Source organism: Erigeron canadensis, chromosome 4 (assembly GCF_010389155.1).
Source record: "Erigeron canadensis isolate Cc75 chromosome 4, C_canadensis_v1, whole genome shotgun sequence".
Classification (NCBI taxonomy): domain Eukaryota; kingdom Viridiplantae; phylum Streptophyta; class Magnoliopsida; order Asterales; family Asteraceae; genus Erigeron; species Erigeron canadensis.
Window position 1 is genome coordinate 25972434 of NC_057764.1, and position 11123 is coordinate 25983556.

Consider the following 11123-nt stretch of genomic DNA (forward strand, 5'->3'; position numbering starts at 1 on the left):
AAGTTCATGAGAGAAGGATCTAATGAACCTTCAAGACAGCCAAATGTACAGCTAACAAACTTGTGTGTTTCAGAATGGTTTGAGGTGTACACGCTGATCAAGGATAAGAGTGCTGCCAGCTATGCCCCACTTCAGCAGATGCTCAAGAAATATTTTGAAAGGGCAAGAGAGTATGAGACAAAGTTTAAAGTTGACCTGCCCTTGCTGAGGCAGGTCTTTGGCACTCCAGCAGCCATTTCTTCTCCAGCAGACAAGAAATCAAAGAAAAGGAAGAATACTGCCCATCCCTTACCTTCTGACCTTCCTCCTATCTCAGGCGATGATGATCTCAACTTAAGGTTACCTCCCAGAAGTGTGTTTGATGAAGGGAGAGTACTGGAGAATCCTGTTGGCATCTTCTTCCAGAACTTCCGTAATGATCAACTCTTCTTTAGGCTGGAAGAAATCGAAAAGGCATCTACTGGCTTTCTGATCAGCATCAGAAAGAGATTTGCAAAAGTGTCAAGTGCCAGATCTGTCATCAGCAACATAGATGATGAGCTGATGAAGCCAAATAGAATAGATGATCCAGTACTAAGGATTGCCAAGCAGGAAGAGGCTTTTGAGATTGAAGCAGCATATAATGAGCCATTTTTTATTTAACACCAACATTGTAATCGTTTGACAGCATTAATAAAATTAAGATGTTCTCTCTTTGTAAATTTTTAAATACAAGTTATATCAGCAAGTCCTCTCAGCGAATAGGGGGAGATTGTTAAGTCTTGGATTCGCTGATAAGACTTGCTCGCTGAGGATTGGTCCTCAGCGAGCCTTCAACAAGTCTTCAGCGAGTCCAGTGACTCTCTTCAGCGGGTCGTATGCTACCCAGAATTGTGTGTCAAGGCGGGAGAATTCAAACCAAGTGAAGACAAGAGTCACATGGTGGTTCAACCAACTGTAACTTACCATGTATGGCAAAAGTTCATGTTGGGACCAAAACAAAGGTTTTCTCTCTCATACCCGTTTTGATAAAGAAGACAAAGGCTCTTGCATGGAAGTACAAGGAGCCAATGGAACGTCGACAACCGCCATCCTATCACTATCAAAGGGAGGTTGTGTTGCCCTAATTCCTCTCCTATATAAAGCAACACAGCTGCTACAACAACACTTTGTGTTTGTCACCTTAAAAGTGTGTGTCACTTATTGTAATTGTCTCTAAGTTTTTAGTGAGTCTAAACTTTACTTTACAATTACATCTCTCGTTCATTTGTATTCTTGTAAGTCAATGTCAACAATATCAACCATGTATTCGTCGTTTATTCAATGATACATATGATTAGACTTGCATAGATTTGTTACATTTGAATTGTTAACCTGTTCGTGTTTATTTACTTTATTGTCTAGTTAATTAAAACAAAAGTTTGTGCAATCGTGGACTGTCAGTTTCGATATTACAATTAATTAACCTAGTCAACAAAAGTCAAAGAAAGTAAACAATGTCAAAACTCACGGGTGTTACAATAAATACCCATCATCGACTGCATTTTTGTTTGATCTACCCTTGACAAGGACATAACCTAGCGACATTGTTGTTGCTTGCGCGCAATTCGTCAGTTTTTCGACTGAGTTGAACGAGTAATATAATACAAATTATAAATTCCAAGTATTTTAATAAATAACAAAATAATTTATGTAACCATACGTATTAAACTTAATTAGTATAAAATAGAGTAGCGTCGTAGTCGAGATTACCACTTTCATCTAAGTTGTTACCGTTAGAAATATCCATCTAAAATATACAACATTACATACGTATATATGCATATAATTAAATCAACATTTATATAGTCATGAATATTTAACAAATAAATACCTGATATGGAAATAATAAAGTTTCGAAACATTTACTATAAATGGAAACAAACACGCTCGTTCAATTATAAATAAGACAGGAAAAAATGAAAGAGTAAAAGAGGCGAATGTATTTCTCCCCTTCTGCATGATATTTTCAAATTAAAGTGGCATAAAGGTAATAGGGGTATGGGAAAAAGTGTGGGGTCAGATGGGGCAAATTTCGCCGCTTCTACTCAAAAATTCGCCCCTTTTGCCCTGACATGTAGATTTGAAGTGACGTAAAACTGACAGTGGTATGGTAAAAAAGTGACGTAAAACAATTAATATTTAACATTTTAAATCAAGCTATGTTTTTCTTGAAATTGTTCATTTAGAAATATTTTTATATATAAATAATTGATTGAAGTGTTATTATTATTATTATTTAATTCGATTACTCATTATATAAGCTAGCACGGTACCCGCGTTATGCGGCGGTGTTTGTGGCGGTGGCGATGTTGGTGGGGGATGACTGTTGGTGGTAGAGGCGGAGTCGAGTAGTATAGATAATTGATGTAAAAGGATCTAAAGAGTTAATTGAGATATTTTAAAAGATAAATGACTAATAGTGTAATATATCATTAAGGGTATTTTAGATATTTCCCCTCATGTTATTTCAACATGGAGCTATTCTTTTTATAATTTATATCTATAACTCTTATAAAACAATAGTTAACCAAGCATTTTTAAGCCCTCTTGCAATCTAAAACTAATTTGAAAAATTGACACATAAGATTTTATCCTATGTGTCAACTCCATATTTTTCTATATATTTAGAAAACAAATGAACGTATATATGTTAAAATAAATATATATATATATATATATATATATTAAGAATCTAAGATCTTCTTATTAGATTAAATGATATCTTTTCTTTAGTTTAAAAAATCACGTCTATACCTAATGATATTTCATTATCTTTTTTTATTCAACATTTATATGAGGTTCATTTCGTTTTTTTAATGGTGATTATAGGAAAGTTTGCTCAGGCCGTTGATTAGTTGGAACTCTCATCACATTAATCATTAGTGGCAATATTTAAAGTTTATAAGTTTTTTTATCACCACTAAATTATATTCATCTTATATGAGTTTAGAGCTTTGTATAATATCATAACTTTCTGAAAGAGTTATGTTAATTCTTTCTTTCATATCACTATGAAAATTATGTACAATTTTGGTTTAATTCTTTTATTTTTTTTGAATTTTATGATAATGGTTAATATAATCTCTTTTTTCTTTTGTTTTTTAACAATACATTTTTTTTCATTGTGATGATGAGAAAAATATTATGATGGTAGACGAAGATTTAGTTCAAAACAAGTGTATATAACAATTAGTTTAATGATTGGATAATGAATACGTTATTACTAATTTAATTAAATGAAACTAAATAGATTGTTCGTCCATATATTTAAACATTAGTTTAATGGTTTGTTCTTGCTCAACGCTGAACATTCTTTGTTATTTGGTAACATGTGCTTTTGGGATAATGTGAATTCTTTAAAGCTCGACTTGTTTTGACAATCCATATGTTCAGGGTTTGTCATTCATGGACCTAATGTATGTGAAACTGTCAACTGCTATCTCAAGTTTGGCAAGGCATTTGGAACAGGTATTAAATGCTCTTGCTGTTCGTAGAGATTAAGGCTAATTTTTTATAATTTGTATTTTTCTTTGTCTTTTCATATCAAAGTTCCTTGATGAGTATGCTAGGTTATTAGAGACTTTACTCTCAGCAGCTCTGCTTATTCATGCTAATTGTAACTAGGAAGTATATGGGTCAAAATAAATTTTTTTATTCCGTATGCATGGTTTCTTGACTGTATCTTTCTATATGTTTGCTTAGCTGTTACATTCATATGGCATCATGGCCCTTCTACACTTCTAATGGTTCATTAGGGTGGACGGAGTCGTATGGGGAGGGGACCGGTACCGGGTCGGTACCGGATGGAACACCGCTCCGACCCTCCGGTACCGGTGAGGAGGGGAGCGTAGTGGGGAGCGTGGTGCCGGATCCCGTGCCTTTGAATTCGACCGTTACAAAAAAAAAAAAAAAACATGGGGCCCACATCAAAACGTCTCTCTCTCTCTTCCTTCTTCTTTCCTCCTTTCTTTCTTCTTTCTTTTTTGTTTCTGCACTTCGTTTTTTTTTTCTTTCAACACACAAATCACACACACAAATAAGACACACAAATAACACACACATATATCTATATTTTCGGAATCATGAACCCTTTCTTCAACAATCCTTTATTTCTTGACAATCATTGCCCAACACCCCCAAATTTCCAATCGGACTCGAGTTCATCCGACGAGACGGAACGGTATATTAATCTATTCACAATGGCGCATTATGCGATTCAACAAGATGTCCGTGATACTGTCTCCTCTTCAAGAACGTATACAAGACGCGACGATCGTGGTGAGTCTCACAACCGTCTTTTTCGAGATTATTTTGCCTAGGAACCGAAATTTAATGAGACTTTTTTTAGACAACGGTTTCGTATGAGTAGACGGTTGTTTGTGAAGATAGCTTCAGATTTGGAAAACAATTTTAGTTTTTTTCAAAGGAAGATCGACGCTCGTGGTAAATGGGGGTTTTCGGCTTTACAGAGATGCACATCTGCAGTTTGCCAGTTAGGATACGGTAGTAATCCCGGCAGTTTAGATGATTACCTAAATATGTCGGAAAGATCGTCACGTGACACCCTTAATGCTTTTTGTGATGGAGTCATTAAGTTATATCGGCATGAATATTTGCGTAGGCCAACGCGTACTGATACGCAACGCATTCTTGATCATCATGCGTCTTATCATGGTTTCCCCAACATGTTAGGTATATCTTTACTTAATATATATATATATATATATATATTTACTTAATGTATATATGTATATAAATATTACGTAGTTTAGTTAATAATGTATATATGTATATATATATATTACGTAGTTTAGTTAATAATGTATATATGTATATATATATATATTACATAGCTTAGTTAATATTTTCGGTTTAATAAATGTGTTTATAAGGAGTCTTGATTGTACACACTGGGCTTGGGATAATTGTCGAGTAGCTTGGCGTGGCCGGTACATGCGAGGTGATCATCACGGGCCGACGATATCGCTTGAAGCAGTTGCATCACAGGATTGTTGGATTTGGCACGCATACTTTGGTGTTGTCGGTTCAAACAACGACATTAATGTGTTGAACCAATCTCCTTTGTTCAATCCTTTTGAAGACGGCACAGCACCGTTGGTTCATTTCACTGTAAATGGAACCGAATATCAGTACCCGTATTTTATCGTGGATGGGATCTACCCAAGATATGCGATGTTTGTGAAAACGATTTCCCATCCAACCGGTGAGAAAAGGATTTGATATGCTAAGGCACAGGAGGCTGCAAGGAAGGATGTGGAGCGAGCTTTTGGTATTATAAAAAAAAATGGAAAATACTTAGAGAACCGGCACGACAAATGGAAGAAACCCCCATCCGTAAGATTATGTATGCGTGTTGTATTCTTCACAACATGATTTTAAAAGACGAGGACCACGCTATAAGTCCTGATTACATTCCAGATCTCCCGGTTGCGCCACAGCCATCGGATGAACGACTGTTTGAGATACAGAACCCAAACGTTCACGAGGATCTTAAGATGGATCTCATTGACCATATTCATCGCACATTCATCCCGGGCATCGATCGCTAGTTTATTTATGTATTGTGTTGTCGTTTCGTTTAATATTGTAGTTTGATATTTTATTTTGTTGTTTGTTTTATATTTAATATTTGTGTTAGTTTTAATTTATTAAATAAAATGTTTTAGTTTTAAAAATAAATAGAAATGAAATTAAATAGAAAAGAGTGGGGAGAGGAGGGGAGAGGTGGCGAAGTGCTCCTAGCAATCGGAGAGGGGAGGGGAGGGGAGGAGAAGAAAAATCGGGGAGGGGAGGGGAGGAGTGGGGAAGCCCTCCCCCCACCCTTATGGAAGGCATATTGGTCTAGGGTTGAAGCAACAACTTGAGTAGTTTATCGTATTGTATATTAATACAAATCTTTTAAGCATCAAAGATTGTCATAACATTTGTTGTGGTCTCGTTTTGAACCACTAAGTTACCTAATTTTCCCAATTTGCAATTGCAGAGATTAAGTTTGAGATGTAAGTTTGAGGTGCAAGTCTGTAAGATTTCCAATGCAATTATATCGAGGTTAATAAAAAAAATGTATATTTCTCTTTATCTTTCAATGTAGCTTTACCAACCCTGAATTGTTTTTTTTTCTAATAGGCATGTCTACTGAATTAGGTATTAGGAATACAAATAATAACTCATAAGTTAATGAGCAAGTTTTGTTTCTAACCTAATGTGAGTATGATTTAAGATTTTACTTAGATTTTTGCATTTTTGTGTCATTGTGTGAAGTATTTCCATAATGGGTTCTAGTTTGGTTGGGTCACTGTCTCTTATGTGTAAGGCTGGAGCGTTTTTCTCTTCTGCTGTGTGTTTATTAGCATATTTGTCTAATGATCTTCAATATATGTGTGGCAAGTTTTACCATTGACAAGAACTTGATACGGCCACTTATCATAAGGAATTTCAACAAATGTATGTATATGTAGTGGTTCCATTATTGATTGATATATACACACATTTTTGATAGTGTATACTGTATATTCAGTATCTGTTTGTCTTGTGGCATCCTGTCAATGAAATTTAACATTTTTTATTTTGATAGATGTGAATATTAAACTATGTTTCTTAGTGATTCTTCAGCTTTGCATCTAAACATACATGCTCTTTTTACATGATTTCCAATAATCAGGCGGCCAGGATTGTAAAACTGGAGCAGGAAATGGATAAATCCAACTCTGTTAGAAGTGATGTGCGTCATGAATCGGTATGGTTAGACCATCAAAAGTTGGTCAATGGGGAAGTATATATTGATATATTCTGTTATGAGCTTTACTCTATAATCACGTGTTCAACTTGTGAAACAGGTGAATGGTGTCTGTGATAATCTTTCCCAACTAGGCTACAACTTGGATTCACTAAATCAAATGGTGTCTTGTATGGTAAGTTTTATGTCATGATGCTCACTGATATTGGCGGCTAACGTAGTTAATAAAGATTTGTATAGAACAAGGCCTTTGTTTACCGTCTAATAACATACTTGATCATTTATATTTATTTTTTTGCAGAAGGACAAGATAATGTCATCACCTAAAAAGCAGGTAAACATTAGTTGGCCACTCAAGTTACTGTTTGGTTTTCATTACCCCAGGGTTTTGTTAAGATCTACCATCTTCGCATGTTTTTTTGATATTTCTTATTTCATTGGTTATCAGCTTCATCTTTTTAGTGGATTACGTACTTATGATACTTTTTCTCTTCTCTCATGCTATATTTTGTAGAGATAGAATTCTAGGTTCAGTTATCTGTTCCTTGTGTTATCAGATTTGATTCTAAATTTACTTTTAATTTTTTAATTGGTGAACATTTTAGATGCTTGACTAATAGTCAAATTTAATTGGGTCTTGTGATCCAATCAAAAGTTGCATTTACTTGGTAATTGATTCCTTATGTGTTATGTTGAAACTATTGGTTGCATTTACTTGGTAATTGATTCCATATGTTGAAACTATCATCACATCTTAATCATCTGTTTAGTATATGCATGAACCAAGTTTTATAACTGATGAAAAAACTCTGTTCTCAACTTCTGATATTCATATACACATGTAGATCATGTTTTTTACATAATGCGTTAAACAAAATTTGAGGTAAGTGGGACTTTTGTAACTGTTTTTAAGTCTTTAGACTATGTTGCGGGCAATTATGAGTTTTGTGGGTCCATCTGGTATAGAACTACAAAACATAAACTTTCAATCATTTATTTGACGTGAGGTATTATTTTAAGAGAAAATATCATAAAATACCCAAAAATCACTATAAATATACAAAAATACTCAACTTTTTTTGAGTTTTCATAAAATACCCATTAAATCGCAAATCGCAAATCAGATTTGCGATTCAGACCCTAAATCGCAAATGAGATTTGCGATTTAGACCCTAAATCGCAAATCGCAGATTTGCGATTTTGAGATTTTTTAAGTTCATGCTTGATATAAAGATCGATATCCAACTCCATTACATCACCTAATGTTAGTACTTTTCTTTAAGTGGCAAAGGCAAACGATGTGTTGATGTTTTGGTTTGAATTAAGGTTTCAAGTTTCATATAAACATATCGATATAATTAAACTCTGTAACCAAGTAATTCAATCATAACAAGAAAGTTATTCTACCAAAATTACTCATATTAAATATATCAATAGTAGTAGTAGTAGTAAATATCAATACGTCCTTGCATTGAAACTGCAGTGAAAAATTAAGAAAATAGGGTCCATAGGGATGATTGTAGAACTTTGGTGAATATGTCTACGTCCTGTATATTGTGCTAATGAGACGGTTAATGAAGAACGTGAACTTGGCCAATTGCCACTTTGTCATAGCCGAAAATAATATCGATCAAATCATCAAATTATGGTTTGTTTCATTGGTTTGTATTGTACTAGACTAGAAGACAAGTAGTCATTTTAACATTGCTATAGTGGACAATGGAGCTGGATAAAAATAGAATTCCCTTTTCATTAAAGCAAAACATCGACACATCGTTTGCCTTTGCCACTTGAAGAAAAGTACTAACATTAGGTGATGTAATGGAGCTGGATATCGGTCTGTTTATATCAAGCAAGAATTTAAAAAATCTCAAAATCGCAAATCGCAAATCGCAGATCGCAAATCTGATTTGCGATTTGCGATTTAGGGTCTGAATCGCAAATCTGATTTGCGATTTAATGGGTATTTTATGAAAACTCAAAAAAAGTTGGGTATTTTCGTATATTTAAAGTGATTTTTGGGTATTGACGCTATTTTCTCTTATTTTAAACAGGGTCTCAAGGCACTTGCTGACAATTTGTGTCCAGAATGTAGTTCGGTTGGATCTGACAATCAACCAAGAAGGCTGACTAGGTATTCCTTTAACTGCATTCTTGTACCTGAATAGCTCTTATTTTCTGTGCAGATATATGGATCTGGCAAAACTGGTGGGGTGTGTTGGCTTTGGATTACCCGAAACAAATTTTGTATATTAAGAATATGCTTTGACTCTATTTTTTCACACTAGTAAAAAAAGTTTGAACTGAAGGCCATGTTTGGCAAAGAGCTTATAAAAGCTTATTAATTAGAAAGTACAAGCTAAAAGCTTTGTTTGGCTGGCAATTTGTTAGAGCTTATCAAACTGTTTAGAGCTTATTTAAAATCAAGTTCCTAAAAAGTAAGGTACTTCAAGTAGCTTATAAAACTAGCTTGAGCTTTCAGGTTGCCAAATTACCGAATTAACCCTAACAATTTTTATACAGCTAGTTTACCAAAGATACCCGAAGTGTTTGTTTTGGTCAACCTGACTTATTTCTCCATCCATTTTGTCTTCTCTAGTTAAAGATATAATGACTAGTAGTATTCACAAAGTTGTAGATTACTCTTCAATATATACTATGTTTATGGTTAATCTTGTTCTACCTTTGTTATAAAACAGGACTAATACCGTCAATGTATAGTTCTTGAAGAAAACAGAGGATAAGGCGAAGTGTTGCAACAGAAGTTATAACCTGCACTGAACTTATTTTCTTGTATCCAGCAAGCAAAAGCCAGAATTTGTGGATACAAGTATATAACCAGGTATGCCTTGAAATAAAGGAAAAGGCTAGAATTTGTGGTTACATTTGTCTTTTCGCGTATATGTTTCTACTTTAGTCATGCACAATATATTGAATACTCATCTAGGTTTGATGATAAGATCATATGGATTAAAAATAGAGCCTTGATGTTTGGGATTATGCATCCACTTTTATGCTTAAAATCATATCATGTTAGTTTATATATATTTATATAGGAAATTAGGAAGTTTTGGGTAAAAAGGTAAAACAAATAAAATAATAGGTTTTTCTTCATTAAAAATCACCGTGGATCATGAAAATAATCTTGCATCATGAATCTTTGTGCATCAATTTAACTATGATTTAAAGGTTAAGTTCTTGTACTATTTATTTACTTTAATAGTTTAGACTATCCACACTCCCAATTTACATCAATCTAACCTTTAATAAAAAATTAATTTCTCTCTTTTCCACCTAAACAACCCAACTTAACTCAAGCTTTTAACCATATTCACAACTCAACTAAAAGACAAACCAATAAGGTTTATAAATAAATCTTAACTAATCGCATAATTACAAGTGGCAAAAGTTGGGTGACTCTCTTAAGTCAAGCTACCAACCAAGTTGTTATTTTAAGTGACTTTTTCATTTTTTTAAAAATATTTTTAGTGACCCACCTCTCAAAAAGGTTGGGGATGTGGGTAGTCTTATAATATTCAACCCCATTTATATATATATGATTAAAGTGAATATAAGGTTGTCCGGTATATAAGCTTAGGGTTAGAAAATCTTCACATATTGGTATTTAATACTTTTTATTTAAAAAATAAATGTTTTACTCTCATGAATTTTATGGGTTAAAAAATTAATACGTGTGTATTTTAAATCTAAACTTAGTTTCATAATAGCTTTATATAACAATCCTCATTTAGGTTGATTTTTAAGCACATAATTTATGTTAGATTAATCATTTTTCAATGGTAAAAATGGTACATATAATTAAACAAATCACTTGTTTGTTCGTCAGAAACAATGATGCATTGAATATTTGAAATAAAGTGGACTATAGATATGCATGAAGAAATATTCTCAAAAGAGATATATTGTTGTACTATTGTTAAGGATAAGAATGATGAAAACTTTTATAAGTAGAGAAACAAATCGTCTGAGAGGAAAACGTGCCGTGAACTATGTTGTTTCCAAGTTTACTTTTTTTTTTTTTTTTCATATTTTAAATCCAAAAAGCTGAAATATTTGTGTAGCCGTAGATTAAAAAGATGAAGGGCCTAAAAGTGTTCTTCTTGGTTCTCATTTTAAACTAGGATGTATTTGAAAGTCTCAATAAAACAATTATTAACATCTATCAATCTATATATAACAAGATCTTAAATTCATCCCTAAACAAGTAGGAACCCTTGAATTTCATCTCTGATTTAAAATCATTAGATCAAATTTAATTATTTTAACTTTGTTAAATGACAATATTAATATTTTATTTTATATGATTTGTCAAAATATACCCTTC

The 11123-nt window shown here is 33.3% G+C and overlaps 1 long non-coding RNA gene across 1 annotated transcript; it reads left to right on the plus strand.

Annotated features, from left to right (window-relative positions):
* Window positions 1–3412: 3412 nt before the first annotated feature.
* On the plus strand, window positions 3413–6953 carry LOC122594950. The gene is made up of 3 exons (XR_006323161.1): window positions 3413–3489; window positions 6704–6778; window positions 6879–6953. It is a non-coding gene; the product is annotated as an uncharacterized LOC122594950 (long non-coding RNA).
* The last annotated feature ends 4170 nt before the right edge of the window (window positions 6954–11123 follow it).